General features: G+C 46.7%; 1 long non-coding RNA gene across 2 annotated transcripts in view; it reads right to left on the bottom strand.

The window, feature by feature from the left end:
• Positions 1 to 27,326, bottom strand: part of LOC127033697 (uncharacterized) — a 112,267-nt gene that overhangs the window by 59,568 nt on the left and 25,373 nt on the right. The window contains exons 3-4 of one of the 2 annotated variants that reach the window (XR_007769184.1): positions 5,152 to 5,385; positions 1,211 to 2,962 (exon numbers count right to left, since the gene is read on the bottom strand). The exons of the other annotated variant lie outside the window; for it this stretch is intronic. This is a non-coding gene — a long non-coding RNA (uncharacterized LOC127033697). Of the gene's footprint in view, positions 1 to 1,210; positions 2,963 to 5,151; positions 5,386 to 27,326 lie in introns of those variants that run through there. 2 annotated transcript variants of the gene reach the window in all.

The raw sequence follows: 27,326 nt of genomic DNA, 5'->3' as shown, positions 1-27,326 counted from the left end.
GTGTCCTACTTTGAGAATCCTGCTGGGGCTGAGGCAAGAGAGGGGTGATGGGGCTCGCCAGAGGTAGCAATAGATGTGCTCACAGGCACCTAGAGAACTATTAGAGCACAAACTTAGGTGTAGCTCGGGGATTGCAGTGGTACCTAAAAGTGGGACCTGGGCACCTCAGTTACTGTGTGGCTTTGTGTGCTCATCGTTGCACCCGCAAAGCCTGTGCATGGAGCCTGTACCGAGCTCGCTCATTCTCAGCTCAGCCCTGGCTGTAGCTCACCTTACTGTAGGAACAGGGAGACTCTCTACCCTGAAACTGTACTCTAGATGCTGTTCTGAGTCTTCATCAGGCAGCCCATGCCAATTGGGCTGTGTTTGCATTTTAGAGCACTTTAAAATGAAACACAGGTCCGATGGCAGGAAAGGAAGTGAGTTGTACCTCAGGACCCCCTTCACCATCACCTCAAACTGCACCACCTGTGGGATACAGGGACTCCTACTCGCATACACACATTTCCACAACACACTGATGGTGTGTGAACTGTAACAGAAAATGTGCAAAGTGCTGTAAACAGAAATGCTACTGCAGCCGGTGTGTGCCTCAGGTGGCTGTTGGCATTTCTTGTCTTCTTCACAGCAGCACAACTGCATAAAACTAAAGTGAAAATCTACTACCGGTTGGATTACTGGGGGGTGGAGCTTTGGGTAGGTCACATCGGGGAGGGTTAGGGTGATACGTTCTAGGTGAATACTGCCCATTTTCCCCTCTAACTAACTTTGTGTCAAAGAAAAGTGATTTCTTCCCATCATCTCAAGAGCAAGTGTGAAATACCAGGTGTGGTGTGTGTCAGTAACCTAAGCGCATCCTGTCATTTAGAAGCCTGCTCCTGTTACTGAACACGATGGTGCTGCTGCCTGCTCCAGAAGCCATCCTCCCCTTTGTGCAGTGTGGCTATGAGAGCTCCCGTGCAACAAATGCAACTGTGAGAGGGATGAGTGCAGCAGCAGCAGGGTATTGAACAAACCTCAGACGGACAGATTCTGAGGGGAAGTGAAAATGTTTCAACTATTTGCAAATTACTGTCACTCAATGTAGCTTGAAGAGGTTTTACAGTAGACATTTAGGGATTACGTAAGAGTACATGGTTATACATTGTTATTCACACCAGACTGACCTTCTGGTAAGAGTTATTTATTAGTGTTAAGTAAATAAGGTACATGGATTGTCCTTGTATTTAGTGATAATTCCAGTCGCTTTAGACTTACTTACTTATGTCTCCAGCTGAGCAGATAATATCAACAATATATGCTTTATAAAGAGGAGGCAGGGAGTCTAAATATATGCATAACTTCCTAAATATAGCGGACAGTTTCTCAAATCAGTCCATTCTACAAATGACGACAACAAATATTTTGATGGTTGTATCATGTTATACAATTGACTACAGACTCTTGCTCTAATGGAAGACACACAAAAAAACAGGAAAATGCACGAAATATATCCATCACCTGGAGCTAAGTAAGTGTTTTCCAAAGTACTATTTTGAGTATTTAGAAGCTTTCTGGCAATTTTCCACCAGTTACGGCTCTTTTGCTGATGGATGCCCAACAACATTTGTTTAAACATCCATGCTGGTGATGCCTACTAGATATGTACCAAACTAACATGTGGTAGCAATCAACTCTTTCTAGCTGATGAGTTACCCCTTAGTGCCCCAGATGGATCAGGGCTGGTAAACTACAGACACTTGTGTCTGTTGGCGAACAGATGTCTAGCAGTATACACAGACCTACATCTGTGTCTACAGTTGGACACTGGCAAACATGCATGTTCACCCTGTCGACAGGTGGATCCCAGGGAGGCTCTGTGTTTGCCTCATGAGAGCACATCTTTCTCAATTCTCAGAGAACAAATCTGACTTTCTTGGTTGTCTAACTAACTAACTTACTTCTGTGCTTCAGACCCGGTTTCGCGGAAGAGTGTGAAATCTGCGCACAGCACCCGGAACAGGTACTCCAGCCAATGGACTCTCACCAAATGCCAGGCGTCTACTCCTGCACGGACTCTGATGTCAGACTGGAGGATCCCAGCATGGAATGACGGTCACAGAGAGCGACAGCTGCAGTGCCAGTTTATCTCAGGACTCGGGTGAATTGGTGGACTGGGGAATGTGGTGGTGGGGATTGCTGCCTGAGGGAAAGGCCAGGTGCGTGGCACACCTAGTGCAACAAGAGAGAAATGGGAGGTAGTGCCACGGCTCAGCTATTCTCTCCTGGGAGCAGCTTTTGCCCACCCACCTTCTACCATCTCTCCAGCAGGAAACAGCCCAGCATATCCACAGGGAGCCTCCATGCCTGTTCTCTTCAGAGTCCAGGCAGCACATAGTCTGCAACAGGGTGGATTTGATGTCAATTGTCAGTCAGGAAGACTTGATGTGATCATGGATTTCTACATAAAAGTGTATTTGTGTTGGTTGTTACAACCTGACTACATATTTTTCACTGCTCAGAGATAGATGCAGCTATACATTTTTAAAGTGATTTATTTAGAAAACTTTTCAGATTAGTTTTACAGCTATATCAGACAATGAATGATCGATTGAGTATTTCATTTACAAAAGGTCATTGAAGCAGATGATAGTTCACCTTCCAGTGACTTCATAAATATCTCTAGTTCAACAGGTTAATCATTAATCTTAGGAGGAGATCACCACTGGACTGATGTTTAAAGTCTTTTGTTTAACTAAAACAGCAACAACATGTATTCTGGTTTTTTTCTTTAACAGCAAACATTTTATTTTAATGAAACAAGCATCTATGCTTTTTTTTAGTTTAGTTAAACATTGAAGCTTTTTAAAATAAAAATTGAATTGATGGTCAGCCCGGTCAACATGAGAAACTGAAAATGTTGGCTTGTGCAGCTGATGTCTGTCTTCATCTTCCTTTTTCTATTTATTTGTTTGTGCATAATCTGGAAAAGAAAAACAAGATTTCCTCTGTAAGTATGTATGTCCTAACTAACAGATTTCTCAATTTGGAATGAATTAGTCCAAAGGAAGAAAATAGTCTCTCTTTCTGCACTGGTAGAAGAAGTACTGCTGTTAACTGTGAGATGATCACTGCAAGAGTTGCTGAATCCAAGTGCTTAAGTAAGTAAGTGACTTTCTCCAGCTCACTGGTGTGGCTTTCTGTAAAACGTCAGCAGCCAATGTATCTGTATGTCTGGAATGGTTCACCCTGAACTCTGATGTGTATTATAGTCGGCAGTATGGAGGGATGATTGCTGGATGCCTAGGGCATGGCCAACTCCTCTTCTTCAGCAGTTAAGGTTTGAGCCCGCTGCCAAGTATTGAGAATATTTGCAAGAAAAGGAGCTGGAGATTGTGTTTGTTTGTCCCATTTGTTTGTTTAACGCTTGTGATTGATTTAACTCTGTGGCATAATTCTCTTATTAAGATTTCACTCGGTTCCTTCCAAATGGCAACAGCGCTTTCCCTGCATTTTGTTCAAGGCTGCAGAAATAGGCTTCAGGGTACTCAGTGTGCGTTCAACCTTTCCCTTAGGCCCAATGTTGTGAACCTTGGCTGTGACCGTGCCATCTAATTTTTGTTATGATTGTGTTCACAAAATGTCACCAGATTAGGCCAGTTCTCGATCTGGTACTCAAAACAGTCCACTATTGAGTTCTATTGCATGTCTTGTGGGAAAGTTAGTTAGCTTGGTTCCTCCCTGAGCAGCTGCTGCACAGTGGTTGTTACAGAAGTGTTTGTTTTGTAATGTAGAATCATAGAATATCAGGATTGGAAGGGACCTTGTCTACACCAAACTAAATCATCCCAGCCAGGGCTTTGTTGAGGAGGCCTTAAAAACCTGTATGGAAGGAGATTCCACCACCTCCCCAGGTAACCTTTTCCAGTGCTTCACCACCCTCCTTGTGGAAATGGGTTTCTAATATCCAACCTGGACTCCCTGTTAAGACCCTTGCCCCTTGTTCTGTCATCTGCCACCACTGAGAACAGTCTAGATCCATCCTCTTTTCAGATAGTTGAACGCAGCTATCAAATCCCCCCTCAGTTTTCTCTTCTGCAGACTAAACAAGCCCAGTTCCCTTGGTCTCTCCTCGTAAGTCAGTTAGTTAGTCATGTGCTCCAGCCCCCTAGTCATGCTCCAAAATGTCTGTTTGTTAGTTAGTTAATTAGTCTATAAGGTGCCACAGGACTCTGTGCTGCTAATTGTTTTTGTTGCCCACTGCTGGACTCTTTTCAATTTGTCCACATCCTTCTTGTGGTGTGGGGCCCAAAACTGGACACACTAGTCCAGGTGAGGCCTCAGCAATAATGAAGAGGGGGGGGAATGATCATGTCCCTTGATTTGCTGGCAATGCCTCTACTTAGATGGCTCAAAATGCTGTTTGTTAGCCTTTGTGGCAACAAGGGCACACTGACTAGTATGCAGTTTCTTGTCCATTCTAACTACCAGGTCCTTTTGTGCAGAACTGCTGCCTGGCCACTTAGTCCCTAGGCTGTAGTGGTGTACGGGATTCCTGCGTCATAAGTAAATGCAGGACTCTGCATTTATCCTTGTTGAACCTCATTGGATGTCTTTTGGGCTAATCCTCTAATGTGTCTAGGTCCCTCTGGACCCTATCCCTACCCTGCAGCGTATGTAGGGCCCTTCTTGGTTTAGAGTCATCTGGAAAGTTACTGAGGGTGCAGTCTCTGCTCTCCTCTGGCTCAGTAATGAAACTATTGAATGAACCTGGACCCAGAACAGATCCTTGGGGGGCTCTGCTTGAGATTGTCTGCCAACTAGACATGGAGCCATTCATCATGACCTAGCTTTCTATCACCTTGTAGCCCATACTACTAAAACTGGCTGGCCAGACAGCTGTGGGAGATTGTACTGAAAGCACAGTTCTTGGCTTTCCTGGTGAGGATGGCAGATTGGTGACTCAGTCCCCCTGGGAGGGACTCTCTGACCACCACCACCTGCTGCCTCCTCTTGGGAGTGGTGGTTATGGAACTCCCATCTGTAGGATGCTGCAGCAGCTTGTTGCCTTCCAATTGGTGGAGTCTCCTTCTGCTCCCTTCCATCAGATGTGTTATGTAGGTGAGACTCTGCCTTAGGACATGTGGAGAGAATCTGGAAGTGGGTGCTCACCTGTATTTGTGTGGCTGGGACACGGATGCTCCTCTCTTGTCGTTTGGAAGTCACATGCTGCTCAGTTTCCTCACTGTCTGCCTGGGCAGCCTGGGCAGATGTCAGGATATGCTTCTGTGGGCCTGTCTTTGTTGTCTCTTATGCAATGAAGGGCTGATACTTGTTTCTCCAGTCCTTGAACTCTCTCCCCGACTAGGAAGACCAGCTTGTGCTTTGGACATAGTTGCATCTGTCCTGTGGAAGAAAACCAAACATGGCACAACAGATGAGAGCTCACAATCCATTGTATCTTCCTTCTGAGAGTGTCCTCAGCTAGTGCAGCTACTACGGAGAGAAGCCTGTAGGATGGTGTAGTCAGTGGGCCCTCCCAGGGCAGATGACCTCTGGTAGCCTCTCTGCTGAGTGCAACCCAGGTGCTTTGCAGCTGACTTGGAGCAGGGGTCCTGGCTCTCAGCTCCACCCAGCACTCCATCATCCAGGCCCTTAGATGATGGGCCCCGTAGACCAAAGTGCTGCAAAGTCACAGCCCCTCCATGGTCCTTCGTGGTGGTGGCCTGCAGGCTGGATTGGTCGAGGCAAGGGGCAGGTTGTAGCTGCCTGGGGCAGGGCCTGGCCCCCTTGTCCCCCTGGTCAACTCCCTTGTAAACTCCCCTGTTTGCCAGCCCTGGTCGCTTAGGAGCCTCGGCCTTATAGTCCTGCTGGCCCTGCCCCCTGGGTAGGGGCTGATGGGTCTCGTTAGGCTTAGTGCTCACAGCCATGCCTCCGCATTTGCTCACACAGGGCACACTGCAGAGAAGGCTTGAGACCCGAGGGTCCCGTTATCGCTCCTCCAGCACCTGGAGACCTCCCTATCCAAACTAAACAACCAACCTTCCGCAGTCCTACAACTGTGGCCTTTACATCTGAAGCACTGAAGTCTTTGGCTAGGAGGTGCATCAACTGAGCATGCACCCGCTGGGGCTTGGCTTAGGACTCTCCTCTAAACAAGTGCTTCTCATCTTCAATACACGTGCAGCATTGTCGGTGACCGAGCTGCATCCTAGACACTGGACCTTTCCCTCCCGTTCGGTAGAGCTTGTCGTGCTGCTACTTGGAAGCATTCTGCTCTGTGTGCATTTCCTGATGTCTCAACCGTTCCTGTAAGGAGGACAATTCCCACCTTCCACTGTCACACTAGCACCTACAACCAGATGATTGCAGACATGGCTCCACCCACCAAGCCTCAGGTTACCGACATTACCCTGTAGCCCTTTTGCACACTGCTCAGGTTCTCTTTCAGATATGTCATCCAGCAACATCTGCTCTGTTGGGCACACTGTAGCACAGGCTTTCCTAATGACTGCACCATGTTAATGAAGTGAGGGTTCCCGATCAATCAATCATTCAGCAACACACTTTGTCGCATAAACAAACCAGACAAGGTTCGGACCACTTACTCTACTTACCTACCTCTTTCCCTGATCTGCTAGTTGATAGCACAAACAGCTGTCAGGATCCAGACATATGAGTATTTTACCATGGCAACAGGCAGACTTAGTCTCACAGGCCAGTACTGGAGTGTCCCAAAGGAAATGGACAAGCGACATGATTGTTCTACCATAGTACAAACCCAGAAGATGCCTTCGGGCTCCTTGGTATTTGGAGTGCATGTTTTCAGAACAAAGACACCAGACAAGATAAAAAGCTGATTGCTTAAATGTAGTTTCATACAATATATACAGTACATTGTACTTGTAAACAAGTATGGTACAAAAAGATAGCTTTAGAGGCATCACTTTGGGAGCGCACCTTCTGCGTAAGAAATGTAACAAACCTTTGTGGAGACGGGTATCGTATCGAACCTTTGTCCTAGACTCATAGCAACAAACCTGTCTGACTTCGGTTATGTGGTCTCTTGAGTATATTTCATAACAAACCAAAGCATGGTCAAGCAACTGATTATACAATTTATCAAGAATAGGATGAACACACAATTTCAAAGACATTTCATGAACCAAAAAATGCAGATCAGGTCCATTGAACATTTTCTTTTCAATTCTGAGCTTTGGGTTTATTTGTTTATGTCTTTTGCGATAAATTAACTTACATTTTAGACCAAAAAGTTGTTTCAGAATGAGAAATGGAACTTTCAATTTGAAAAATGTTGAAATGCCCCTTTTGGAGGGGAAACAAATCCAAACTCATTTTGAAACAGGAACTCTTCAGAACGGACTCTTACTTTCCCATTCCATTTTGACAAACTGACACTGTCCAACAAGAAAAAAATGCCTTGTCCAAAACTTCCCAACCAGCATTTCCTCTCTGTCCCTAGAGAAAGGCTGCGCAGAGAGGAATGCACCCGTCAGAGCAGGGGGATGTGCAATTTGGCACAGTGGCAGGAGGTGGCACTGATAGGGCATGTGCTCCATTAGCTTTTAGGAACATGATTATATGACAGGGTTGCCTGTGATTGATAGCAGGGGCTAGAGTTGATGACCCAGGAGATCCTATTTTAGGAGTTCTTCCTTAGGCACCAAGATATAGCCATTGCCTGCTATGGGGACATTTCACCTGCCCCTCCACAAGCAAAACCATGTGGTTGATTGATTCTCCACATTCCCTCATCCTGCTTGTTGTTGGCTTCTGCCTAATGGACTTACTTAAAAATTTCTATGGTCAGGCTTGACAAAGCCCCGGCTGGGATGATTTAGTTGGTGTCGGTCCTGCTTTGAGCTGAGGGTTGGACTAGACGACCTCCTGAGGTCCCTTCCAACCCTCATAGTCTATGACTTTTCCTCTGAGCTAGTCAGCGGGGCATTCGTTCAAGCCAATGTGTATCACACCTTCTAGGGTCAATTCAGGTGCACGCTTACCACAGAGGGATGAAATTAAGGGATTCTCATCTAGTTTTAGCCTCTCTGCACCCAAAGAGTGTTACTCTAACAATCTAGCGCTTCGTTCTTTCGCCAACCAGCCTTATCTTCCCATCCATCCACAGTGTGCTTATCTGGCTATTGTCCAGCAGCATCTAGTCAGGGATTCATTATTTCACAATAGCTCTCTATTATTCCTTATCTACCCACGGTAGTTATTTATTTAGATTCAGACAATGTGGCCATCAGAGACGCTGGGAAACATATATGAGGCATTTAAAGTGATTGATACATGCCAAAAATTGGTCACTCCTCCTTCCACCCGAGCACGGCTAAACTGTCCCCTCTCTCCAGAAGGCCGGGTAGTCAACCTGGGGATCTTCTTACCCGAGGAGGTTGTGAAGGCTGGGACTATAACAGCGTTTAAAAGAAACCTGGATAAATTCATGAAGGTTAAGTCTATGAATGGCCATTAGCCACTATGGATAAGGAATGGTGTCCCTAGACTTTGTTTGTCAGAGGGTGGAGATGGATGGCAGGAGAGAGATCGCTTGATCGTTACCTGTTAGGTTCACTCCCTCTGGGGCACCTGGTATTGGCCACTGGCCAGGATACTGGGCTAGATGGACCTTTGGTCTGACCCGGTATGGCCATTCTTATGTAAAAGCAGCAGTCTGAAATTCACAAACTCTGGCTCAATCCAACCAATGGGTGGAGTGAGTTCTGGAGACAAAGGCCCCATTCACTGACTATCCTGCCAGCTAGCCCCCCAGACCCATTTTCTCAAACTTAACAGGCTGCTAGCGCCAGCCTCTCAGCTGATTGCAACTGCCACAGTGTCACAGGAGCGGAGAGGCAGCTGCTGATGTAGCCAAGTCAAGCGCACACTGTGAACTGAATTGGGCCTCAGAGCACAACTCTGAGGTGTTTTCTGGTGACCGGTATCCCTTAGCCAAGTTACTTGTTTCTCTGCTATGCATAACAGCAATTGAGCTACATACAACATCTCTTCACCCATCCATCTGCCAGCCGCGGAGTAACCCCAGCCTACACCTGGCAGGAGCAGCTCGACTCGAGCAAAGTTCAGATTCAAGTCCAGATGTCCGCCGCTGGTCCCTCATCTCCACCCTGGACTGAGCTATACTCCAGATACAGATAGCCTTGGAATTGGGATCTGGATTTGAACACTGCACCTTGAGCTTCTCTCTACTGCCAAGCATTATTTCATAGCATCTGCCTATCGGTCTCTCCAGAGACCATCTCACTTCTCCTTGCTCATTGCTAGCTTCGGCCAGGCTTTTCAGAATGGATGCTGCACCTGTCCCTCATCCTAAAGAGTTTATATCGGCTACCGCTGTGCTTCTTTCTCTACAGATCCGCTTCTCGCCTCTGCTCCAGGACACCCCCCGATAGCAGCACTGCATTTTCAGTTATGAGCACAACTACTTTGTTTGAGAACCTCTCCGCCCCCTGAGACAATAGGAGCATTAAAGAAAGAGAAAAAGATATCATCCCCCCCCAGTCCCCCAACAGCCCAGCATCCTTTCAGGGCCTAATTACATCTATTCGTGAAGCAGGAAGACATTAGATGGGGACCTCCTTACCGGAGAGGAGAAAAACTTTGGTGTCATGCCCTGGCCAGCAAGGCCCCTTTCAAGTATCAAAGGCAAAAGGGTGGACAGAGACACGTGACGTCCTGCTGCAACGCAACTGCTGACCCCGACAATGATTGATTACAGTGCTTGGTGTTGGGTTTGCGGAAGAGTGGGGGTTGAGCAGAAATCTATGCATCCGCTTGCAAAGTTCTGAGAAGCTGGAGAAGAATATTAGATTCCGGCAAGCGCTGGAGTTTTATGCACGATTCCAAAAGCATGAACATTTCATGCTTTCCAGGGCTCTGGGTCTCCAGGGAGAAGCGGACACTTGGCAATCATCCAAAGAGAAACCACAGGGATGCTGTGCAGCATCCGGAAAGAAAAAGGGCTGGAGCAGCTGCCACTGCTTCCCTCGCTGTATGGCAGGGCTATCGAGAAGCCCCATTTTCTAGGTAGCAGCGGGATCTATGTACTGCAGGACTGCACAGACAATCACGATGGCATCCTATTGTGCTGGGTGCAGCGCTCCCCCCTAGGCGGACGCCAAAGAGTTAGTTAAACAGACAAAGGGTGGGAGGGAAAGCAGGGCACAGAGAAGTGACTCCCGCAAAGTCATTGTGACAGCACCAGGAACAGAACCCAGGCATCTTAATTCTCAGTCCCGTGCACTATCCGCTAGGCCAGGCTGTCTCCCTAATGAGGAGGAAACGTTTAGGATTTGTCTTTCCTTGCACTTTGATCGTGTATTCAAACACAAGATGAAAAGCCAGACGGGGCCAGATTTTCAGACAGGAACACACACACAGAGATCAGGGCTCGCTCTTGGGGATCGCAAGAGGTCTGCCCGATCTCCCTCCCAACACACAGACATGTTTGCCTCTCTAAGTAGTACAACATCTTTCAGTCTTTTTTAGCATCGGTGTTTCCTTCAGAGTCCATTCCATTTTGTTGTCTTCCCCAAGAGGGTTTCCCTTTCTTTTAATACCAGCGATTCTCTCCCACTCTCTGACCCTTTGTCTGCCAACCATTCTCCCTTCCCATCCCTAATCTTATTCGCATGGGGCGCAGAACACAGATCCTTCTAAATTAGGGTGACAACCTGATCTTGGAGAGCGAGAGGCTGACAGAGAATACTCAAGGATGATCCCATCCAAACACCAGTGAGTAATAGATCTTGGCACAATTTGGCACAGCACAATTTGCAAGTAGGGAAACTGCAAGTATACAAAGGCCGTACAGTGGTTTCACTGTTAGTGCTCGGCAGAGGGAACAGTTACTTAGCACACAGTAGGAGCGCTACAGTGCAACCTAGCCCTGATTCCTAGCCTATGGGGCAGTTAGAGGAGGAAGGGGCTGACCTGAGCTTTTCTCAAATGAGAAGTTTCTCCCCCAGCACAAAACGGTCTTTTTTGGAAAATGAAAAATCTTGAGGAATTCATTTTGAGAGAAATTCAGAACATAATAATGGTGAAAACTGGATCAGACCAATGGTCCATCTAGCCCAGCGCCTGGTCTTCTGACTGACTGGTGCCAGATGCTTCAGGGGGAATGAACTGAACAGGGTAATCACGGTGTTCCATCCCCTATTGTCCACTCTCAGCTTGTAGCGGTTAGAATAATAGAATATTAGGGTCGAAAGAGACCTCGGGAAGTCATCTAGTCCAATCCCCTGCTCAAAGCAGGGCCGACACCAACTACATCATCCCAGCCAGGGCTTTGTTTAAGGTCACCCAGACCATGGGATTGCATCCCTGACGATCTTGGCCATCGATGGACCTATCCTCCATGAACTTATCTGGTTCTTCTTTTCTATATTAATTTCCCTATCAACAAACCCCTGGAAAAAAAACAAATTTCCAGCAGCTGGGAGTGGATGACGGGATGGATCACTCTGTGACTGCTCTGTTTGGTTCCTTCCCTCTGAAGCACCTGGCACCAGCCACTCAGAAGATGGATACCGGGCTAGATGGTTTGACCCATTTATGGCCATTCTTACATTCCATGGTTTGATTTTTACTTTCGTTTCCTATTCCCTCTCTCCCGTTTCAGTGGCAAAATGCAAAAAGAGAAACTGAAAATTAAAATAAAATTTGTGATTTCACTAAGATTTTCAAGCACATGGGTGATGTGCAGGAGGTCAGACACGATCCTTCTAACCTTGAAGTCTATAAACAAAAGCCTCTCTGCTTTCTGAAACCCGTACAATGATAATTATTTCACACACAAGGCCCCACCCCCACCACACACACACCATTTGTCTGTAGCAGCAAGGTACCAGCATTTTAGCTGATCTCTGAAACGGTGTCTTGATTCAGGAACAGAGACTACCATGAGCACATCAAACCTGTCCTCTGCTGGCTTTACACACTTCAAGATCTTCATCCTTATTTAAGCCCCTCAATATTCTGGGATCTGGATACCTCAAAGGTCGCCTTACACTCCAGGAGGAGAACTCTGCTCCTCAGGCACAGCGGAATTGCCCGCTACGAGGATAAAACTGGCCTGTTCAAGAGACAGGCCTTTCTCTCGGGGCCGGTCCAAGGCTGTGCGACCAATTTCCCCAGGAACTCAGAATCACCTCCAGCATCACCACTTTGCATTGCAAGTGTAAAGTTCGTGTCTTCAATTTCAATAACGAATATACAGCACAGCAAACCTAAAATTAACAAAACCCACTGCCTCATAGAATTGTCCATTTGGCAGGGTGCGTTTGTGTGAATCAAACAAATGAGAAAGTGAATCACGTGCAACAAGTGCTAATTGTGTCACTTACTGCTTGACTGGAAGGCGATCGAACCTACAGCAATGAAATGCGGTATAAGAACCCAGCTAGAGAAGAAAGGAACCAATCTGCAAAGCATGGGTCTGCTATATCTTTTAGTGCCCTCCTGCGTCAGCCATGCCTCCGTTTAAATTAAACCTCGGTCTTCGTTGGGAGGCTAGCATCAGCTTTTCATTTCCATGCTAACGTACCCACTAGCACTTCTGTTAAATCTAGCTCTTAAATAAGAGGCAGTAGTGCATCAGCTGAATATTAAAGAGCACGATTAAGGATTAATCACATGCGAGACACAGCTCTCCTCGCTGTTAGACCATTAGAAGAGATTTAAAATAACAAAACTACCATTTAAACACACAGTGGCCACCACTATAAAGTCAGTTGCTCTGTTATGACACATTTTCAGAGATATACTGGTAATTAAAGATAAATACAGATTTTATATTATCTATAAAACAGTGGCAACTGTGCAATCCGTGTTGGGATCACGCTGCCTCGCTAGATCTAGCTACTTACTACGAAGCCCTCGTCGCTGTAGCGTCCAGGTCCCTCGCAAACATTAAATAATTTATTCCTCTCAATGCTCTTGAGAGGTAAGGAAGTATCCTTTTCCCCATTTCACAGATGAAGAAACAAAAGGGAGCTTAAGTGACTTGCCAAAGGTCCCGCAGGAAATATGTGAGAATGCTGGGAATTGGACCCCCATTTTGTACATTTTAAGATCAGAAGGGACTGTTGTGATCACTGAGGGTAGAATTTTCAAAAGTGCCTCAGGGACAGGCGTGCAAAGGGACTTGGGTGCCTGAAGATGCAGAGAGGTGCCTATTTGTTTTCCAAAATGCATAATGTGCTTAGGCTAATTGAAAGTCCCACTAGTCACCGATCTGCATCTTTAGGCACCTAAATCCCTTTGCAAATTTGGTTCTAAGCAACTTAACTTAAGAGCCTAAATCCCATTTTCAAAGGGACTTCAACACTTTTGGAAACTTCTACCTGTAGTCTAAGCTGACCTTCCCCACGTCCCCTGGGCTGAGCCCAACAACTTGTGTCTGAACTAGCGCATCTTGTTTTGAAAGATGTGCAATCCTGATTCAGGCTGTGATTCAGTGAACTACTGACTCATGCGCCTAACCTTAAGCTTGCAACTAGTCTCACCGAAGTCAGGGGACTGAGAATTTACCTTACCTATTGGAACCAATTACCAAAAGATAACCGCCCCCACTGTTAAAACTGTGTCCTATTCAGATCTCCCAACTCCCAGGCTTATGCCATAGTCACGAGAACATCCTTCTTTCCTCAACCACTGTGCGGCATCTGTCTGTCTAAATCTGGTCGGGGTTTGGTTTACAGAAAGCAATGAAAAGCATAAGTTTGCTGCACGGTTGACGCTTTTAGCCGTAGGACACTCGGCATCTTCTAGGAGGCTCTCTGGGCAGAATTGACAGACTTCAGCATCTAAATCCAAGAATCAGTTGGCATGTAGATTGATAATCCACCCCGATCAGCTGCTGCTGAACCTGTGGGCACCTAAAAATCACTCAGCGCCTTCACTTTTGCTCAGGTGCCTATGGTCCTGCCTCTTGGCACATGCGCTGCAGCCTCACACCAGGCATCAGGATTCTTAAGTCCCAGAGCGATGCATGAACCAGGGTAAGAGAGATGATCCTCTGCCTAACTCACCTGCAGGGCCCAATCCGGTAAGCATGTTCAGGCCTTGCCTACCAGATCGGCCCCTATAGACCAGATTACCCAAAATGGCCAGAGCAGGGGGTGCTGCCCAGGGGTTAGAGCACTTGTCTGGCAAGTGGGAGATCCTGGCTCCAGTCACCCTGTGCCAATGGCCCTTTTTTTAAACAATCCACAATGGAGCAGCTTCAACAGGAAAGATGGAGGGATCCCCACATCAGACTGTCTCGTAGCCTGGTGTTTAGGGCACTCATTTGAAAGACGGCAGAGCGCAGTTCAAATTCCTTCTCCCCATCACATGGGGGACAGGCTTGAACTGGTGGGTGTTTCCCCATATCCCAGGCGAGTGTTATGACCACTGGGCTAAAAGTTACAAGGTGGGTCACAGCTCCTCCCCTGCCACAAATGGCGGACACACCTAATGCCCAGAGAGGGTTTGCAGCAAAGAATCCCAAGCAGAGGAAGGCACCTCCCTGCAGCCTGGATTCAGGTTCCTATCTCCCAGAGAGGACAGCCCTGAGCTGGGAATCTGCCATTAGCTACTTGAGGTGAGGAGCTGCCTCGCATGCTGGCTTTTGTGAATTGCTGTCTCAGGCACCTGCCTCTCCCCGTCACTGTACAGGGAGCCCAAGCACTGACCTCAGGCTGTGTGACTTTTTAGGCACCTCAAAGTTAGCAGTGATGCTGAGAGTCACGAGGCCTAAGGGTCATTGTGACTCTCGCCCTTGGCATTCCGGTTGGCTCCAGGTAGGGGAGAAGGTGCTTGGCCCCGGCACAGTTGAGACTAGTGGTTGTGTTCTGGGCCGTTAAATGCTTCAAGAATCTGCGGCACTCTGGGAGGAGAGCTCCGAGTGCCCGGATGCCAGCAGCAGCTGTATGCCTGACTGATAGATGCCACGGGGGAGTGCTGCTAGGAGGAGCTGCTATTAGCCTTCCTGAGGTATAAGTGGAAATCAGCGAGGCAGGAATGTGTGTCAACGATCTGGCAGTTTGGTTTTAAAACACAGCCATCCGCCAACACCCAGGGCCAGATTCTCTGCTGGCTGTAAGTCTACCTAGCTCCACTGAACACAATGCAGCTGCACCATCTCCTGCCAGCCGAAGACGTGGCTCATGATTCAGATTGATGTGCGTGGGAGACGTCCGAAGATGCAGCAAGTGGGCAGCATCCCTGGAACAATTCCAGCAGTTCTCTGTATGGAAATGGACACTGCAAATAAAGGAAGGTCTTTCCTAGCTATGCAAGAGGCACTTGTGCTTTAGGGAAACACTTACACACTAGCTTCTTTTACTCTTCACTTCTTTCCTGCTCTCACCTATTAGATACGTCTCTCTTCCTGGTACATACACATCCCCATACCTAGCCAGCCTTCCCCACAACACGGGCTTCCCCAAGGACTTGGACCCCGCTGCTTGCTGGCTAAGGGTTCCCTATGCAACGTGCCACCCATTGGGCAGCGTGCGTTACAGGTTCCCCTCTGCGCCAAGCCACAGAATTGATGAGACATACAACTCCAGCGGCGTGGCTCTTAAGCTGTTGGCGATCGTGCTTTCAGCTCTGGAGGTTCCCGATTCAATCTCCAGGATGGGGGGCAAGATGGCAGCCATCACAGATGTGCTAGTTGGGATTGGCAGCATGCCATCAATGCTCACCTGCCAAGCAGGAACAACAGCCTGGTGGACCCAGAGTAAGTGTCAACCAGTCACTGGTCTGCTTGCTGAGGCTGTACCACAGGGAGTTATTTAGGGGTCTGATTTTGGCACCTGTCCTTGTGCTGAGTACCACGTACTCATATGGTAAGTCCCAGTCAATGGGATTATTCACCGTGAGTAAAAGTGGAAGAATAAAGTCCATATTTATACCTAAGGTTGATAAAGTTCAATGCACAGGTGGCAGATTTGGAGGCTGTTTCAGCATTACTCCAGCCTCAGTGCACTCACTGCACAAATTCGACCATCAGCCCTTATAAATATTCTGATTCCAGTAGGACAAATGAGGGTTTGGGGGTGGAAGGGGCATGTCTAAATTGGTGCCATGAAGAAACTAAGATATATTCAGTAATAAACAACTGCTTTCCATGGGATAAGGTGTCACAGAGAAAGTGTGCGGTATCTGTTTACATTGTATTTATCCTCTTCTGGCAGTGACACACAGCATCTTCCCTGAACAGAAACAAAATCGAAGCACAAGGATTGGCTTGCAAGACTCCGGGGAAGTAGGTATCGTCTCCGTATACTTCATTAGCGAGACCATTTCTGGAATACCCTGTCCCCTTTCGACGGGCATCCTTAATAAAAAGGATGCTGAAAATATGGAAAGGGATCAGAAGACAGCAACAACAATCAGTCTGGAACACCTGCCTTACTAAAGAAGTTAAATCTTTTGACTTTGTTCTAGAGAAGGTCAGGAGGTGATCTGATCACGTTCTACAGTTATCCACACGGGTGGAGGTTTCTTTAATGTCACAGACAAAGGCAGAACGGGATCCAATGGCTGGAAGTTGAAGTTAGACAAATTCAGACTAGAAATAAAGGCACAATTTTTTTCCCCAAGACAGCGAGGGTAATTAACCAGTGGGACATTTTACCTAGAGACGCGGGGGATTCGTCCTCACTTAGTCTCTAAATCAAGATCGACGTCTTCCTAAAAGATATGCTCTAGCTCAACTACAAGTTGTAGGTGTGATGCAGGGATCATGGGGTGAGATTCTATGGGCTATGATATACGGGAGCTCAGAACTAGAAGGGAGCGTTTCGATCATCTAGGGCTTCAGGAAAACAAAAGCTCCGAAAGCCTCCAGTGTGGTGGCCACCCAGCCAATCCACTGCTGGTAAGAGCCGATGTAAAATAGCTGGCGAGAAGCCATTTGCAATGCCTCTGTAACAGAGCAAAGCAGCATGCACTGTTCTGCGAGTGCCTCCTGCCTGCATGTTAATGATGTGGCAGAACAGTGAAAGTTCCTCAGGTTCATACAGCACCTTGGTGAAATGATTCTCCAGAACATAGCATCTATTTGCAATTAAAATCAAGGTCAGTGAAGTGGTCAGCTCTGAGCCACCCTCAACACAAAGTCCGGGAAACGTCACCGATGCATGAGACGTGACGAATCTGGCTGGGAGTCACGAGGACTAGCAAATAAAGTTCTTAAGTTTCCAGGGAGGCCGAGTTCTCTACATTCTCACTCAGCTCTCCACTCCCGTGCTTTACTTTTCCCCGGCGCTTCTCTTTTTAATCATATGCAGTTACAAGAGCCACACTCCCAAACTGGTAAGTGTAACTAAAGTTCCAAAAATTGTCTCCATGCCGGCGCTTCTGTAACATGCCCCATCACTGGGGTAATCCACTTTCTGCCATTGTCAGCTGCAAGCATGGAGTTGCACCCTCGTCCCAGGGGAATCCACTTTCATAGGGCTGGAGCTGACAACGCAGCCAGCCTGCTTACGTGTCCCCTAGACTGACTCGTCAGGGCACCACAGGAGAGATGAGCGTGTCCTGGTAGCTAGGCTGCGTGGAAAGTAATTGGAACCGTGCAGCTAAAACTCAACTGGCAGGTTTGAAGAGTCTCACTGTGCCAAAGAGAGTTTGGCCCTGGGGTGGGGGAAGGATTTACTGCTCCTGCATAAGAGCTGAGGGTCAGAACAAGAGTGATGTTTCTCCAGCTCTATTGTGGTCTCAGTCGCAGAGACTGGTTGTCCTAGGAGCTGTTAAGTTTTATTAGAGTAGCACTGAGATGTAGCTATCTTAAACAAACACTTATGGCCCCCCCATTAGCAGAGTACCTAAGCATATTGATCTTCAGCAGATTTACTCTCGCAACCCCTCCGTAAGGTCTGGCAGTGCTATTATCTCGTCGTACAGATGGGACACACACCAAGCAGCTTGGCCAAGGTCACACAGGGACTCAAACCCATGTCCCCCAAGTCCTAGGCAACTGTCTTCGCCACTGAATCATCCTTCCAATCTACTTCTTCCATTTCCACTGACACCTCTTCCACTTTCCTCCTCTCCAAGACCTTCCCTGTTAGCTGCTGTGTACGCCAAAGTCTATCACAGATAGATAGAAGAGTTCCTGTCAAAATTAAGCAGCCACGGCATAAGAGAGCTCCTTTAAGGCACAGTTTATACCGAAGGGGCCAGGCAGGTTTGGAAACAGCTATGTGATTTATATATGTTCAAAAGTCCAGAGACTTCTCTGGGTAACCTTTGGCTCAAATGGGAGAGTCCCCTGACCAAGAGTCAGTGGCCCCTATTTAATTACAGCTAACATGAGAATAATGAGAGCACATAATTAGAGTACCCTGCATTCATCTGGAGCCCAAAGCCCTTGAAAAATCTCACAACTGCCAACCAGACAGAGGAGATGCACATGAAAGCCTGCTCAGTTGATGCAACCTTGCTTTTACACAGTGTTGAGCTCTCTCTGTATTGTGTCCAGGAACGATAGGAGGAAAAAGTGGGGTGGACAATTGTACTAGGGGCCCAGAGCTTGAAGGGGGGGGCGGGGTGGTGGAGGTGGGCTCACAGTGTCTGTAAATAAATTTGGAAGAGGTGGGGTCCCAGCAAACATGATGTATCAGGGCCCCAAATTTCTCTCAGTGGGCCTGGCTTCCATGCATTCTAGAAGCAGCTCCTCTTATGAGTTGCTGATGCCGAACGTGCATCTCTAACAATAATGCTTGCCTTTATAATTTATAAGAGCACGCCTACCACATCAAATTTCAAAGCGCTACACCGGCATCTTACTGACGAAACCTCGTAACAGCCCCAAGAGTAGGTATTATAGCCATTCTACAGGTGGACAAATCAGTTCCCCAAGTTCACACTGCAAGCCACAGAGACAAAATGTGCTCAGGACCCAGATTTCAGAGCCAGTCCTGACAGTACAATGCTCAGAGTAAGCCATATGCCAGAGCTGGGTAATTCTACATTACAGCCCCCCAGCTGCTATGGTAATTTACTCTTGGACATGGATGTGAAATGCTCAAGTCTACCAGAACTTCCAGTTAGTCTGCAGTTCCACAGTATTTAACAGACAAAACCTGACTACGTAACGGACTCTGGAATTTGAACCTAGCTACATTACCATTCCTCAAATGGCAGAAAGGACTTAGGGCCAGCTTTTAAAAGATATTTAGGTGTCTAACTCCCTTTGATTTCACTGAGAGTTAGATGCCTAAATACCTTTAAAAAGCTGACCCTAACTCCTTTAACTGGAAACCTTAGACTTAAACCTCTTATGTTTAGCAACCACTAGAGGGGAACAGAGCGTTAAATTTGCATACAATTACCGAGAACACATGTACTCACCCATACTATGCGTGCCCTGCAGTTTCATTTTGCTCCAGGCATAAAATATTTATGCTAAAACTCATTGAGACAGTTAAACAGATCTAGCTGAACTGCACTGCACCTGAGAAATTGTCAGTTTAAAGACTTTCGGTCTGCAAGATTTATTTTTTCTTTTTTGAACATTTTACTGTTGGAAATTTTTCATCAAAACAAAAACAATTGTATATTGATTCAATACAAAAAGTGCTGAGATAGTTTCCCCAACCCCTTGTTGTCTCCATCTCCCCACATGGCTTCCAAAACTTCAAAAATTCTTCATTTGAAATGGAAACTATTCATTAAAAAGTATCAGCAAAAGCTTTCAAAGAAAAAAATTAGATTGTGAAAATTCCAAAGAGAAAATGCTATTTCTAAGCAGCCCTCAGGAGCAGCACAGTCACGAGGCGCTCCATTCCTCGCAAGGATGTTCTGCCAATATTTCAGCAATGGGTTCTCGGAGTTTCTTTCCCCCTCTCTTCTGTGAGAGGGTTGTGCACTGATGCAGTGGACGGAGCCCTGGACCGTGACTCCAGAAATGGAGGTTCTGTTCCAGGCCTTGCAACAGGCCTGCTAGGAGAACCTTGAGCAAGTCACTGCCCCGCCCCATGCCTCAGTTTCCCCACTTGTAAAATAGGGATGAAACACTTTGCTATCTACTGATGAAAAGCACTCGATAGAAGCCAGTTGTTATTATGAAGTGATGTAACTAAAGTGTCACATGCTGCTTTTGTCTTCTCCCATATACGCCCACATACATACAATAAACCTCAGTAAAACGTTCTCTTCTAGCGATAACCAAAGAACGAGGCAGCCCCACTTCCCTTTACAAACAGACTTGTATGAGGTGCTGAGAAATTATGCCACATATATTGATAGCAGAGCATTAAACATGTGTGACTTAAAGCCAGTGTTGAGCAGCTAGGCCCAGGTGAGCAAGTAAGTCAGGGACCACACTAGGAACAGAACCCAGGTGTCCTGACTCCCAGGCTTCCTGCTCTCGCCATTACACCGTACTATCCATGATTTTGGCTGGAATCAGTTACATTATCTACTCTGGTCTTTCAAGGATGAAGTCTGCAGCAAATGTTTTCTGCACAATAAAATCAATTAATTATGGATCCTTCCCAGAGTACCAGTGCAAAGTAGCTCTGGTTCCTCATGGAGGAGGGGAAACAAGGAACTAGCCTGCCTAATCTTTCTGCAGTCTTTCAGGCTGCTCTTTGCCTGGCCAGTGTGGCCAAATACACTTCAATCCCTCCCCCACCTACCACCGAATGTTAATGATTCAGGTTGCTAGGGCAGGCAGCTTTGCAGCTGTTTTTTCTTGGGCCTTCTGTGAGCTGCTTGCCTGGCATGTTTTTGACCAGCTCATTGTGAGTCAACACCAGTCCTTGCAAACTCCAAATTACAAAGCCACTCGGGAGGTAGCAGGGTAGGACTGCATTACCTATTACCCCTCCTCCTAGCACCACAGAGACAAAAGGGTCCCACGTCCTTCCCGTGATCCCCCACAGCAAGCCTGGTCTAGATTAAGACTGTGTGGTTGGCACACATCCCTGTCTCGATCTCCATAGCCCTTTACTTGCGGTCTCCCTGTCAGTGTCACAAACTGGCATGCTAAGTGACTCCCTTCAGCCTAGGGTGACCAGACAGGAAATGTGAAAAATCAGGACAGGGGGTGGGGGGCAATAGGAGTCTACATAAGAAAAAGACCCAAAAATCAGGACTGTCCCTATAAAATCAGGACATCTAGTCACCCTACTTCAGCCAGGTCTGTGTGTGGCGGCATGTTTGCGGCAGTCTGGGGTTACCTCTATACTGATCCCAAGGCCTAAGAAAGGCAACAGGCTGCCCGCCTGGTTGAGCTGTGGTTTTCTTCTGGGAGAGTTAAACAGCTGAAGTGAGCAGATTAGCTGGAGAAACAGGTTTCATTGTTACCCAGTCCCAGAGTGTTTTCTCCCCAACCCTACCACAGCTTGGATTACATAAGTGAAACAAAAGCGATGGGGGGGCTTCAAACGAGCAGAGAGAAGAATCATTTTTAACTTTGCCCCCAGGGACTCCAACTAACACTCAGAACCTCTGGGTGTTCTCTCTTGCTGGCTCCAAAGCTGGTAGCAGCAGATCAATCACTGTATCTTCCTTCCCTCTGACAAGGAGCGCTGAGAAATCAAAGCCACTGGCAGCAGGTACCAGCGTAAGCAAAGGCTGTGAATGAAACTCGCCTACCTGGGAACATTCAGAGGCAGCCCTTGTTTCTGCCTCTTGGGGGGGTGGGTAGTGCAGCAGAATTTGGAATAGAAATGAAAATCATTACAAAGCTCGTCTCTGCCGCCCTCGCTGTCTAGCACATGCCAATCAGACTCCTGGAGAGGTGTTAGGAAAGTCAAGCCAGACTACCCAGTGTTGATGGAAACAGACATTCAGTCCCCGGGGAAAGAGCAACAATACGGGATCCTTCCTCCCTTTGAAATAGTGAGCTGAGCAGTGAGAGGCTGTCTCCGAGCAGGAGGTAAGGGGAGTGAAGAGCAGACCTGCCAGAGGCACAGCAGAGGTGCAAAGAAAGGAAAGGCAGAACACAGGCACTGTGGGTCCCTTTGGGCACATGTGCACCATAGCTGGGAGCAAGCCTCATGCTAGTGGCTAGTGTGCTAAAAACAGCAGTGTGGATGGTTCAGCTCGGGCTGGAACTCAGGCTCCCAATCCCACCTGACTCCTATAGATGTGAGAGCCCAAGCTCCAGCCTCAGTCACAACATCCACACTGCTGTTTTTAGCCACAAATATGCTAGTCTGTCTACCTCCTGATTGACAAGGGACCCTGCCAGATCAGCTAGGCCCTAGCCAGCCCTAGGCAACTGGGCTCTGTGGTTAGAACACCAAGTATTCTCAGGGGATGTAATGTGACGGGAAACAGCTTGGCCAATACACCAGGGACTGACTCAGGGATGTCCGGAGCTAAAAACGTTGAACTAAGCCACCACAGCTCTGGGGATGAGGTCTGTAATGACTCATGTCCTTTGTGGATTGGCACAGAGCAGGACCTGTAAAAACCAAAAATCCTGCACGCTTATGGGTTACAACAACATTCCACAGTTACCTGTTTAATGTTTAATGGGGGAGGATGGGAGCAGTTACTTGCTCTTCCCACACAAGTCTTTTTACCCCTACCTCAGGTCTGAACTAGAGAGAGATTTGTCACTATAGCTATACCAGCAAATCCTTTTGATACAGGCATAGCTCATACTTGCAAAAAAGCCAAAATAGTTTATATTGATTCTCCAAACAAAATAAGGTATCCTGGCAAAAGCACTTTCATGCCAGTATAACTTTCTCTACACTAGCGATTTTTGTCCATATAAAGATGTCACACTCCCCCCTAATCAACATTGCTAGACTGGCAAGAAAGGGTGTGTGTTTATATATAGCTAGCTAGCTAGCTAGCTGGCTACAGCTAAAAGGATTGCCAGTTACTTCAAAGTAATTAATGCTTTATTAAAGGCTAGTCTGGACACCTCCTAATGTCTGTTGCAGGCTACAAAGTTTTGTGGCTTATCCTAGGACTCAGGTAATTGGAAATCAGAAGAGTGCAGTGTAGAGATACCCAATATTGTGGGCTCCCCAGTGCTCTCCAGTTGAGGAGTCGTTATTGAATAGGTGGGTCCTTTCTAGTATGTTCTTGCCAATCCAATAGGTGACCGTGCTGAATGCATTGGTCCCTGCATGCTGAGGAGCCAAATTTTCACAAGAGCTCAGAGCCAGATGTTTTGGGGCAGTGGAGGGTGCACTCAGCACCTACAGCTGGGACCAAATTCTCAACAGCTTTGTTCCCATTTAGACACCAGAATAAGGTGCAGATTTCTGAGACTGGCAGTTTCTGGGAACTGAACGTTGTGATGCTTCTCACCAGATGTTTTTTTAGAATGACTCTGCACATTTCTGGCCACTTATGGTGCTTAAAAGGGAGTATTTGACTCTAAATCAGCAGATTCTGGAGTCATAGCCACTGTAGTCCAGGGAAGGAGTATTAAAACATACTTCCAGCCCAACCCTCCACTTTCCTCTCTCCTTTCATAACAGGTGCATTAATTTCCTGCAGTTAAGGTTAAAAAAAAAACAAACAAACCCATCAAACAAATCCACACACAAATCAGGACATCGAGAACTTAAGGTTTCTCCAGTAGCATCAGTAATACATTCCCAATTCTGATACAGCACCTTTTTTTCCTGTAGTTCTCAAAGACCTTTACAAAAGGAGGTCAATATTATTATCCTCATTTTGCAGATGGGGAAACTGAGGTACAGAGAGAAGTGAAGGGACTTGCCCAAGATCACCTAGCAGGCCTGTGTCAGAGACAGAACTAGAGCCCAGGTCTCCCGAGTCCGAATCCAATGCTATATCCACGACCGTGCAGCACCTCCATTCCTGTTTTCCTTGGAATTGGGGATATAACTCAATTTAGAAGTTAAACTTCTGATAACAAGCACACAGGATGCACAGGGTGACAGAGTTAATGCTAAAGAAAAATTTGGGCTGAATTTAGTCCCATTTATAGTTTACATCAGCATAATGTGGGATTTAGCCCTACATCTAACTTTCATTAGCGTAATTTCTCAACCTTAATGGGCTGGTTATGCTGCTTCCCAAGACAACTGGTCTCCAGACAGGTGGGGATTCTGGGCTCACCACACTTAGTTTACCTTGTCTATTTGGATTGCAAGTTTTCCAGGACAGGGACTCTCTCTCACTGTGCGTTTGTAGATCACACAGGACCCTGATCTCACTTGGAACATCTAAGGTGTGACTAGAATACAAATCACTAGCAACTTTGGATGTTCTGGCTACTTAGATAAACGTCCGAACCCCTTTTCCTAATTCTGCCAAGCTCTTGGCTCTAATGGTATCTTGTGGCAACAAGTGCCATGGGCTAATTGTCACTTGTGTAGAAAAAGTATCTGCTTTGACTAGTTTTGAATTTGCTCCTTTTTGATGCCATCAAGTGCCCTTTGCTTTCACATTCCATATTGCTTGCTGGCTCAGAGAAGTGTCTTTTCAGCATCGTAACTTAAGCTCAGTTCTGTGGAAGCCGAAACAATTTCCCAAGCTGTGGCCCTTCCAGAGGTAGGTATCTGAGACCAACCTGGCTATATCAGAGAAGCAAGAGCCAGGTAGCTGTGATTATAGATCTCCTTGAATTTTCAATATATCTGTGTTTGCAGGGGCACTGACCGTTGCTGCTAGTCCCAGAGCAAACGCCAGTAGTGGAGGAATGCTGCTACCCTTTCATTATCACAGCTGTGACGTGCTGCTGAGATTGAGGGGGTATTTTTAGATTGGAGAACTAGAATTTGAGTCTTATTAAAGTGGAAATGACATTAATACCAACAGCATCCCTCCCTCTGCTTCTCCCTCCTGCTTATGTAGGTGTTGCTCATTTCCTTTTCCTCTCATCCTCCTTTAGGAAAGGAATTCAGTTCTGTTTAGGCACTGCGCGGGCTCTGGGGAGACAGAATGTGACAGGCCTGCTCTGGCAATGTCTTCATGCAGCTGTTGCATTTTCCAGGCAGACTAAGGCTTGGGATTGTAGGAGGATGGGGATGTGGACTATTATCAGCCAGGATACAGATTACCAGCACAGCTGGTTTGCTGCTTTGGACACTGCAGATTATGTCATTTACAGAGAACGTTTACTACTGCTGCTGATCGTACAGCCTGCCACGGATATCAAGCCTACAACGCTGTAACTAAGAACAAGAGGGCCAGCGACAGTGGGAGGGGGGACATTAGAGGAAGAATGATCCAGTGCTTAGGGCACAAGCATACAATTCAGGAGACCCAGATTCAACTGCCCGCTCTGCCACAGACTTCCAGAACAAGTCATTTTGGACTAGAGATTTTGAAATCAATGGGAGTTAGGCACCAAAACACCTTAAAAATCTAGCCCTTTACCTCCCTAGCTCTCTGTTCCCCAGCTTTACAACGGGGATAACACACTTCCCCCTACCTCACAGGAGTGTTCTGAGTGTAAATATGTTAAAGATTGCAAGGTGCAGTGAGCCATATAAATACCTAAGATAAATAGATAGGAATCAGAGCCTTCCTCATTCCCGGTGAACACAAGAGTCAGGGCTGGGGTACTTTGGGAGTTCTGCATGTCAGCAGGTTAAAAATTTCTCAACCAAACCAACAGTGTTTTTTGGATTGAAAAGCAGAAATGAGAAAATTCTGAAAAATTTGACTGTTTCATGGGAAAAAAAAAAATCAAAATTTTCAGTTGTTCAAATTTTTCCTTTACTGAAAATGTTACCAAGCAGTTACCAAAACTGTTTTTGAGAACATTTCAAACCCTGAAAAATGGAAACAAAGAAATTTCTCAAAAAAAGTTTGTTTTATTTGTTTTCAAACAAACCAAAAAAAATCTTTTGGCCAGCTCTAGCATTAAGCCGCTGCTCATTTCAGGTGGAGTGGGGATGTTCTACAAAATGGAGCCCAGAACAGCAGCTGCTGTGATGTAGGCAGGAGTAACATAGAGGACATTGTAAGAGTTCTCTGAAACACTGAGAACAAATCCCAACTTTGGGCGCACACACACACGAAGAAAGAGTTTATTATAACTATTGATGGTAGCAATAGGGGACCCTCTGGGCATTAATCAGGATCGGTTATGCCATTTTAGGTGGGTGTATCGGAGGCAATCCAGTTCCTGTGCACTTTGGGAGGCCGTCCAGAGCAGACTTGGGTCAAATAGGTTAGAAAGCTCCAGGGAGCCACAACAGCATGAACTGGTCCGTGTTTAAAATGGCAGGTGTGAACCAGTTTAAGCTCTAATGACGCTTAAGTTTAGCACACAACCTGCACAGTATTGTGTATGTAACTTTAAAGTGATCTTAATCCAGTCAGCGCAGATTTCCTTCAGATGCTGCTCAAGGGTCGTAGTGAATTCTTCATCACTGACAATTTTGAAATCAGTATTGGAGGTTTTTCTAAAAGATCTGCTCTAGAAATGATGATGGGGAGGTTCCATGGCCTGTGTTGTACAGAAGGTCATAGAAATGTCAGGCTGGAAGGGACCTCAAAAACTCATCAAGCCCAGCCCCCTGCACTGAGGCAGGATCAAATAAGCCTAAACCATCCCTGACAGGTGTTTGTGCAACCTGTTCTTAAAAACCTCCAGTGACGGGGCTTTCACAACCTCTCTTGGAAGCCTGTTCCAGAGTTTAAATACCTTTAGAGTTAGAAGGTTCCCCCACCCCAAGTATCTAATCTAAACCTTCCTTGCTGCAGATTAAGTGTAGCACCAGAACTGGAGACAGTGCCCCAGCTAAGGCATCACCAGTGCCCAGCAGTGCAAAACAACTATCTCCTGGGACTTACATTAACAGCAGTGCTGCATGTATCCCAGAATGGTGGTCGCCTGTTTCATAGTTGCATCACATTGATGACTCCTATTCAATTGGTGACCCACTACAACCCCCAGATCAGACTGGATGATCACAATTGTTCTTTCTGGCCTTGGAATCTTTGAACAGCAAAATCACATGCTAGGGATGATCCCTGCCCTACAGGAGCTTACAATTGGGCACAACACCAAAGCACTTCATCTTAGAGAAGAGCAAGGTACGTTGCAAGAGGTCACACTGAACAGGCACATTTCCCTGTCTTATTTAGGCTCACACGCATCTTCAGACTTTGTTGCCAGTGTGATATTGAGGGAAACCCACAAGATGAGGCCCTATCACTACCATGCCATACAATTAAAGTCCATCCAAAAAGGAACCATTGGACTCAGTTCGCTGCTTCCGGTCTGTCGCTATTGAAAGGGTGTGTTGATTCCCTACTGCAAGAGGCTCCAGACTCTCAGATCAGCCTGGGCCCCATCAGTGTGAGCTTCCCCCACATTGTGCTCTGCAAACATAGATCTGGAGTGGTCACCT

This window comes from Gopherus flavomarginatus, chromosome 13 (genome assembly GCF_025201925.1).
Source record: "Gopherus flavomarginatus isolate rGopFla2 chromosome 13, rGopFla2.mat.asm, whole genome shotgun sequence".
Taxonomy (NCBI): domain Eukaryota; kingdom Metazoa; phylum Chordata; order Testudines; family Testudinidae; genus Gopherus; species Gopherus flavomarginatus.
Note: the sequence above shows the minus strand (reverse complement) of the source record. Positions and strands in the feature narration are given on the sequence as shown.